Below are 9,139 nucleotides of genomic sequence, written 5' to 3' on the forward strand. Positions count from 1 at the left end.
TACAGCCCCATCTGTAGAATCGCAGAGAACCTGCTGGTATAAAGCCAACCGCTGCCTTTACTCCAATTTCAGGTGATGTTGGATTCCAAGGAGACCTGAAAATAGCCTGAAGTGGGAAAGAAGTGATAGGAAACGGCCTCAAGGTCCATTTTCAGAGGCTCCGTTTTCTTAAAAAAACTGTCCTTTAACGCTGCCTATAAAAATAGTTGTTTATGATTGATGACCTCCATCTCAGAAGTAGCTGAAGCTTTTAACTGGGAATCCTTCTAATTCTGTAAGCTGTGGTTTATTCTCCTCTGAGTCACTGTTTGTGAAACCCGGCTCTGACGGTGAGAAGTGACGAGATGCTCACCTTTACAGTGCTACGGGACTCAGCCACGTGTGGTGACGTCTTAAGACAGGATTTTTATTCCAAGGCTGTTCATTTGCTAAGTGCAATATTATGCACTGACCACGTTAATGTTTTAGGCTGGGATCAGACTCATCATGTTTCCAAAAAAATTTTGAAAGAAAAACCTAGTCACTTACAGAGAGGCAGGCAATGCAGGTTCTGCCTCTGGCAGCCTGGGGCAGGTTTTCTGCTTTCAGAGCCTCCACAAGGAGACTCAAGGGACGAAGGAGGGTGTTCGTTGACAGGAGCCTTTGCACCATTCAGGATCAAAGGAGAAGAGGATTAAACACTTCACAAGATACCAAGCAGTGAGAGCTATAGCCCAGTGCACTACATTTTCATTCTTCAGGAACAGATTCAAGAGATGATGCTACTGAAGACCAATTTAATTCCTTTTCCCCCCTCTAGGGACCATGGACCTTATACCAAAAAACACTCCTGGATAGAGAATGTTTCCTAGAACAAAACATTCAAGTAAATATCAAGAGTTATTACTTCCTATCACAAAAGTGCTAAATTACTCTGCAGTTTCTTGGAATCAAACTACCCCAGCCTAAAGCTCACCAGAGATAGTATGGCTTACAGAAGGTGTGACCACAGGTAAATCTCAAACAGAGAATAAGAAAAAAATCCTGGCATGGGCAAATTCAGTGTGAGCTGAACACTGTCCAGGTGCTGTTCTGTGTTGCAGGAAGCGATCACACAGGAGGAAAACATGTCTGCAAAAGAGGCATCATCTCTGCAAGTTCCTTTATGGTTTTCCCAAACAAATGGGAGATTTGCTGGCAACGTGTTGACCCTGTTCATCTTTAAGACCCAGGCCTTAGTATTCTATGCACCTAAGTCATACCAAAATTTAAATAATTAAAGGCAAGTAACATAAATGGTCATCCCATCCTGCAAAGGTATCAGAGTAGCTGAAGATGTGTTTTCAAGAACAATAAGATTCACGTGTCTGCTCTTTTAGCAGATACAGCTTCAGAAGACAGCAGGCATGATCAAGACTCAGCTAGGATCAGGAGAGAAAATGTTCATCTGACAGTTTAATTTTCAATGTTCCATAAATCCAAAGAATGTAGAGCTAAACACCAGATCTTCGACATGTTGAGACACAAGGAAACAACTGTTTGGCTCTTTACTGAAGAGTGGTATTACTTCCAGCATTTGGAAACAACATTGTACATTTTAACTTGTTTTGAAACCTTGAACAAAGGTAGCCATCTGTATTTGGGAACTGCATTAGTTTAAATTAGTCTTTCCTCTTTCAGGTCTGTAAAGACACAAAGCATTAAAAAGAGATCAGTGCTGACTTAGAGCTGAATTACAGCTATAACAGTTATTTAGTTAAGGACTTAGCCATAGTCAGCTGAGGAGAACATTCTTGCATCGTGCAGTTACCGAAAAGAGTTCAAGCCCTGATTTTCTCTATTGTCTGAAATGTATTTGACATGTAAACATCTTAACAATGCAGTTTGTTAATGAAAAAGCACAGTCAGATATGCATTGTGATTATTAAATTCCACATTGATGTACAGCTGAGTATTTACTAGGGATCGATATCCGCAGCAGACTCTGTCCCTGGTGTTATATAGGATGCCCCATCCTTTTTGTTAAAGAACGTAAATGCTAAAACTTTGCAGTTGATTAACACATTTATATCCCATTAGGAAGTGTAAATTTGTCTTTGAGACTTCAGTGTCTACCAGGAAGTCATCTGGTGGGCATAGATGCATTCCTGAGAATTTTTGCCCAGTGTTTCTACAATAGTCAGAGATAATAAAGAACCCCTGACTACTGTGACAGCAATAAGAAAGCACTTGATTCAACATATAAAGAGTTTGAAACCTATCGCAAGGTTATGAATTACAATACTGTATAGTTTGTTGTCTCTCACATCGATGATATGTAAAATAATTAATGGAGTTACTGTAGTTAACATATTTCTGGAGCTGAGTAGCAGGTAAAGTCATAAAGAGATCACGTTCAACTGAGTCAGTGCCAGGAATGGGTGAGAGAAACAAAATGTGAGGGAGTCACAAGAACTACAGGAAGGGCTTTCATAAATTAAAGAGAAAGAAATATTTCAATACAAGAACAGTTCTTACAAAGGACTAGAATGGCCAACAGCTTTAGACAGATAGATGTTTTTGAAAGGAAAGAGGGACTTGGTTTTCTAATAATTGTGCAGCCCCTTCACTATAGAACCAGTTTATTCTCATTACAACCATGCTTCAAATGTTTTCATCAGTACAAACACCTCACTGGGGCAAAAGTTAGTGGGGTTTGTGGTTTACATCTCCATGATAGCAGGTTTCTCCATCAAGGACACAAACGACAATTATTTTTATTCTTCTTGGAGACCCTAAATATGTCCTACCCACTACAGGGGAAGCAAAAGAGCAAACAAAAGTGTAGACACAATACAACGTGCAAAATAGCACCAGTGCAAGCCTGAATGTGATTTCAATCAGAACACATAAAATATGAATTGTGTCAATTTGAAGATGAAAACCCTGACACTGTTAAAATATATAAACTGCTCTCAACTTTTATCATGTCTCGAATGTTTAACTAAAAGATTTAAGAAAAAAAAAACCAAGTCCAAAATGAAGATCTGCTGAATTCTCTAGGGTAAGAAATTTTTAATCACAAAAGAAATCCAATATGATTCCCCTCCTGCTAACCCCTCCTTACCCATTTTATAGTCTAATTCCCACCGCACAGCCCCTTGCCATCCTCCTCCGGTTCTCTCCCTCAGTCAATCTTATATTCCACATCCGCCCACTGCCTCCCATTTTGGACACATATTAATGAATGCAAATAGCATCTTCCCACTAACAAGTAATGGGGAGGAGGAAGAAGAGAAGAAGTGAAGGGAAATGTGAGAGCTCTTAAATAAATAATAATATTTACACTCTTATGTAAACCTTAATTTACAGATCTCAAAGTGCTTCGGGAAAGTAGGTATTGTTAGCTTCTTTATTATTCAAAGACAGTTCAAAGACTTTTTTTTTAAATCCATTGTTTTCCTCCTACACAATTTGTTAACCCTTGGCTGACACTGGACACGGTGTTGCCGGTAGCAGAATAAGCAAGTATAATTACCAGGCATCCAGCTAAGCATGTTCACACTGCAGGGAGGACTCCTCTCACATTCCCAACCTGTATACTTCTGCTGCCCATGAGCTGGCCAGTCTGCTGGCCTCCACGCACCACGCTTGACATTTACCACTGCCACACTTACTTGTCTTCTACCTAAATCACTTATGCCTAAAAGATTGATTTGAGGATGACTTTATTAAAATAATCTCCTACAGACATATTACTCTTTCAAAGAGTGAATGAGTACTAATTCCACATAGAATTGCACATTTCAAATGAAGCACTAAATACCTCAAATTCTAGTATAGAAACCAAAATCGACGTTTGTTACTTCCTGCAAAATTCTTGGCAGTATCTCCTTTCAAAGTTTTCATCCCTGAGATGGCTTTTAGATAATTCTTAGTTATCTAAACTCAGATCTCCAGAGGTGATCTGTTGCCATAAGGTGAGAGAATAAATCTCTTTTCTTTAACCTTATTTCCCATACAATTAACTATCCAACATGCTAATATTTTGTACATATCCTTAAATGAAATCTGCCAAATTAACAGTAAAATTAAGCTTTCTGGCATTTAGTGCATCTCTGATAGAGTAACTTTCCTTAAGGTGTAGTTCCTGAGCATTATTAGTTTGTGATTATCAGCTAATACTTCTGTCAGAATAACGAGTAAAGAATCTCAAGTCAAGCTGTTCAAAGAACCCCATGCAAGGATGGACCTTCTCAGGGTGAGTACAGCAGTAGTTTTCTTGTTGTATTCAACTAATGAATTTTGCTGGATAGCTGCAAGATTTTACAATTAGATTTCTCTGTGCCACACACCAGAAAAATTTTCTCCTCCTGTCATAGCAATCCATTCCACATAAACTATTTTGATCAAATCCAGCTTTCGCCTATGAAAAATGTGAGTATTTTTGGAGGGTTTTATTCCAGTAAGCATGGCACTCTGCATGGCACAGGAATCAAACCCACTTCCTTGCAGCTTAAGTTGGATGTTAGTCTTCAGCATTCACAAAAAATTACATATATAGAAACGTAATTTTTGTTCTGTTTGTTTTAAACATAATTCTATTCTCATGGACTTTACGTAGACTTCAGGTGCATATATATTTAAGATGTATTTAGTAAGAGGAGCCACTAGAATAAGGCTACCTACACCTGTTAATGGCATGGCATCCTGTCAACATTTAAAAATAAAAATCTACTGTAGATCACAGTACCTACTGATTTAGAAGAACTTACATACACTTAACTACACACATGTAAGACATCATATCGGCTTGTTCATCCATTTACACAAATATTACTTCAACTTGTTAAAAGGGCATTAAAGGATTAATGCAACCAATGTTTGCGTTTTCCAAAGGAAGTCTTCCATCAGTATGGGGACCCACAAAGCAGAGATTTATTGACTAAATCTCTGAACTTTGGGCTCAGTACTGGCAGCAGTGAGGCAGGGAAATGTAACCAAGGAAGTTAAAAATGAAATCAAAGCAAACTATTCTCTGTTGTGTTGTTTAAGCAACTCCATCTTCAACTTTCTTTCCTAATGCAAACTTTGGTTGGACACTCAAAAGTAGCAGTACTAAAATTCTAGTTGATATTAACTCTTACTCGTGAAATGATTGCGAACAGTTCCACTATATAAGAAAATATAATTTTATCTCTAAAACAGATAAATTGGTAAACCTGAGTATATAATTTGTTTGCTCTCTAAAGGTTCCTCAAAAGCCAAACATAACCGCAATGCTATGCTTATCGATGAGCTTAAATTTCCTGGCATTATATGACCTAATTAAGCTGTTAATTTGAGTATTGATAAATATCGTTCTTAAGATGCACAGTCTTCATAATCATTACTTAGTTTATATAGTTTCATTTAAAATGTCGCAGTATCAGTATAATAACACAAAAATAAGACTTTCATTTCTTTAAAAATACGTGTTTCTTTGTTTAAGTAACACGTATGAAATAGTGCATCAAGAAGACAATAATTGCTTCTTTATTGTACTGGAGGGACTTTTTCTTTAAGCTGGAGGTATCAAGTGTCATTTTGCATTTATTAAGATTTAAACAGGCTTCTCTGTTACAGACGATGCGTAACTCAAGACTTACAGTGTTGTAAAGCTGTAACTTTATGCTAATTTCAATAAATTATGTAAAGCCCATTTACAAATATGTTACGTGCTGTCCTTGATCCCCACGCCATGATATGATTGGCCTGCTATCCATTTATCAGCTGGCTCTCCAAACGTCTCATAGGCTGTTACTGGTTACGAGAAATATGACTTATCAGTCCTCTCCAAAAGCCTTGAAGTTACACATCAAGATTTTTCACATACCATCTACAATATTAGCATTTCATGTCATTATCAGATGAGTTTAAAAACATCCACAGAGCTTCTTCATTTGAAAAATATTATTGAGTAAAAGAGAGAGAAATAAAGACATTAAAATAGAATTATTTTCAAAAGCACATTTTGGAGTAACTCAGAATAGAGGAAGGAGGAGCTGTGTGCTTGCCGTGCCAGGCTGCAGCCCCAGAAGTGCTGCAAGGAAAGTGAATCTCCCTGGTCCTACAAAGGCCCCAGTGCACACTGGAACAGGTATGCAAAGAACTAGGGGCAGCTCAGCATCCCTGTCCAGAGGAAAGCCATAGGGTATCTTTGGGAACACATGGGAATTTCTTTTGAACTAGTAAACAGTGTGAGGAAGTACAAGCATTCAGAGGAATGGTGGAAAATGAGGAAAATGGGAACATGGTGAACTGTCAACTCATAGAAGCAGTTAATGTAAGTGCAGCTACCAGCTGTACCAGCCCTTTCATGTCTATGATACATCTCATGTACTTACCTGGAAAAATTAAGCACTCTGACACAGTAGAAAATTAGAGGCACATTGAACAGTTTCCAGTTTCTTTGATGTATTCTGTAAAGAAAATACATAAGGCTAATTATTTGCGATAGCAACATAACAACTCATGTTTGCAGAGCATATTTCACATTAAAAGGAATTCATCTGTTACAGCATGTTGAAGATATAAGATTAAGAGAGATACAACTGGTGAAGAGAAACTCCTGATATACAACAAGTTATTCCAGTTACCTGGAGTAGATGTCACACCACAGGCGATACACCAATATTTCCCTATTTTGCTGTTTCTATCTTAAACTTTCTAGATTTTAGATGGTCCCGAGTTTAAAATTGTTCATTGAAAGAGAGTCTAGGGAAATACTCATCTTAAACAACCATACCTGAGGACCTGAAAGTGCTTTCTTAAAAGAAGTGGTTTAGTGATAGTGTGCATGACCGTGAGCAGAAGATGGCCAACCTGAGAAAGCTGAAAAATGTTCAGAATTTGGCACCCCTCAGTGAGGTGACAGGATCAAGTAGCACCTACCCATGCAGCAGTTCCCCCTTTCACTGGGATGCTTTTTTGGTCACCTGGTCCAGCTGCCCATGGGCACCCCAGCTTGCACTGTCACCATATGAAGTAATGCTTGGGCTTAAACAAGAGGTAGGAAAATGGCAGTCCCAAACAAGCCTCAGCACACATCCATGGCATAATAACCATTGCATCTGTCCCCTCCACAGACACCCGCCTCCTGCACCAGGACAGGACAGTAAGCACCCACAATTGGACCATCTTCTGGGAGTAATCTGGGGTTCATACCTCAGCAATGAGGAAGAGCTGGCAGGGCTGGGGAATGGCACAATAATTCCATTAGGCCCCATAAATTGTGTATTTGGCAGCTTGGCTGTTACTTGCAAGGTCATACATGCATAGAGGCAGGAAAGAAGCATGAGGGCTGCAGTGCTCCTATGGAAGTCTGAGTTGTTAATGTATAAGCTGATCCTCACCCAAGGCCACCAGCCAATCCATCTGTGCTGTAATTTCCTGCCACATAATGCTGTTGTTCGCTCACTCTAGTGAACAGGATAGACCTGAAGACCTCATTCTCCCCAAAGAGTTTACAACTTGCCAGAGGAAAGAAAAACCAGACTTCCGGATGTCCAGAGCATACCATGCTGATGCTTTGTCTATGCCATAGATCCCAGTGATATAGTAAAACTATTCACAAATAAGGAAATGCATCTTTTTCTGTGAATTTTGGATTGCAGGAATTGCTAAAAATATTTGTAGGATACAGCACCACTTTTTCCTTATTTATTTATGTTCTGCTTTAGAAAGTCCTGAATTCTAAGGTCACTTCTGCCACAGCATCAGTGCTGTCACACGGCCTTGGTTAGATATTCATAAAGTTTAAATGTGACGTTAGTGCTCCACTGGAGTTTCTAGTGGTTGGAAGATGCCTCTTCCAGTGTTAAAGGACAGCACAGATAATTATTGTCGAGATAAGCTGTTCAACCTAGGCTTACTTCTCCGCCTAACACAGATAACAGTTTACTGCTAATATTCTTGCTGCCCACTCCTTTTTATTATCATGTTTAGACTGATTTACAGTATTACAGTCCTCAGGGACTTTTGGTATTGGTAGCACACACTGAACTGACATTACATACTGACTTACTGACGTACATCCATCAGGTAGTTCTTCATCATATCTCAGTTCTCACACTAATACTTTTCCTTTTTGAGGATATATTCAAAGTTTCACAAGAACCTGGATAAAGAATTCAACAGGCTTAAAAAATAAATGTTGTTTGTTCCTCCCCCCCCCTACCTCCTCACTCCCTCCAAAAAAGTTGCAGTTGAGCACAACCTACCTGCATTTGACTTCCATCAGTCTCTATATGTTAATAACTCTTGCCCTTTAAATTATTCTGGGGCCTACTACTAGCTAACCTGCATAATACTGTCTTTTCCCCCCTCAAATATGCAACACGAACATTTCAATCTACAGAAAACACAGATAGCCACATAACTGAATATCTTCTGGTGATAAAGAAAGTCAGAAACCATTTGAGCAACACCTGATGAATATGCTTAGCCATGGAATAACTCTTCCTGCACTAGGTATACAAGCAAAGGCTACAGTAGCCACTACTTAAAAGATAAACTACATCTATCATTCCCACAGACAGAAACAGTTGTAGGGAAGATTCATTCTGCTTTACTCTTGTGAGAGACACCTTTTGATGTTTAGGCTTTTGCACCTAACTTCGTTTTTTAAAATTCCTTTATTCTCTCTCATTATGTAGATCTTGAAGGTAAGTCTCGTGGTGCCTTGTGGAGCACTGCATCACCTCAGCTGCTGTTAAAACACATAATAAAATATAAGAACACAACATCTAGGGTTGCATGTGGGGTATGTAAATTCACTGGAAACTCTTATTTGCCATATACAAAATGATACACACAAAGCAATGTGCAAAAAATGTCTTGAGAAACAAAATGGGGGACGCTTTTGGTCATTACTGTAAATAATACTTTCCTACCTGACAGCAGAGAGATTTAATTTAGTGTGTCATTCACTGCAGCTGCCATAGCGTTCATGTGACGCCAAGTCACATAGCACGCCTTTTGAGAAGTACCTGCTCAGTCTGATACTGCTGCTCACAGCCAAAGGCATGGACAAACAGGGCCAACTTAGGATGCTGGCTAAACATGTGGTGGTCAGCCTCCTCTGTTCGCTGTCAGACAAATAGGCCAGGACAGAAGAAGCCTCTGAGGAGCAAGAAACCAC

This window comes from Phasianus colchicus, chromosome 4 (assembly GCF_987193195.1).
Source record: "Phasianus colchicus chromosome 4, bPhaCol1.hap1.1, whole genome shotgun sequence".
Lineage (NCBI taxonomy): Eukaryota > Metazoa > Chordata > Aves > Galliformes > Phasianidae > Phasianus > Phasianus colchicus.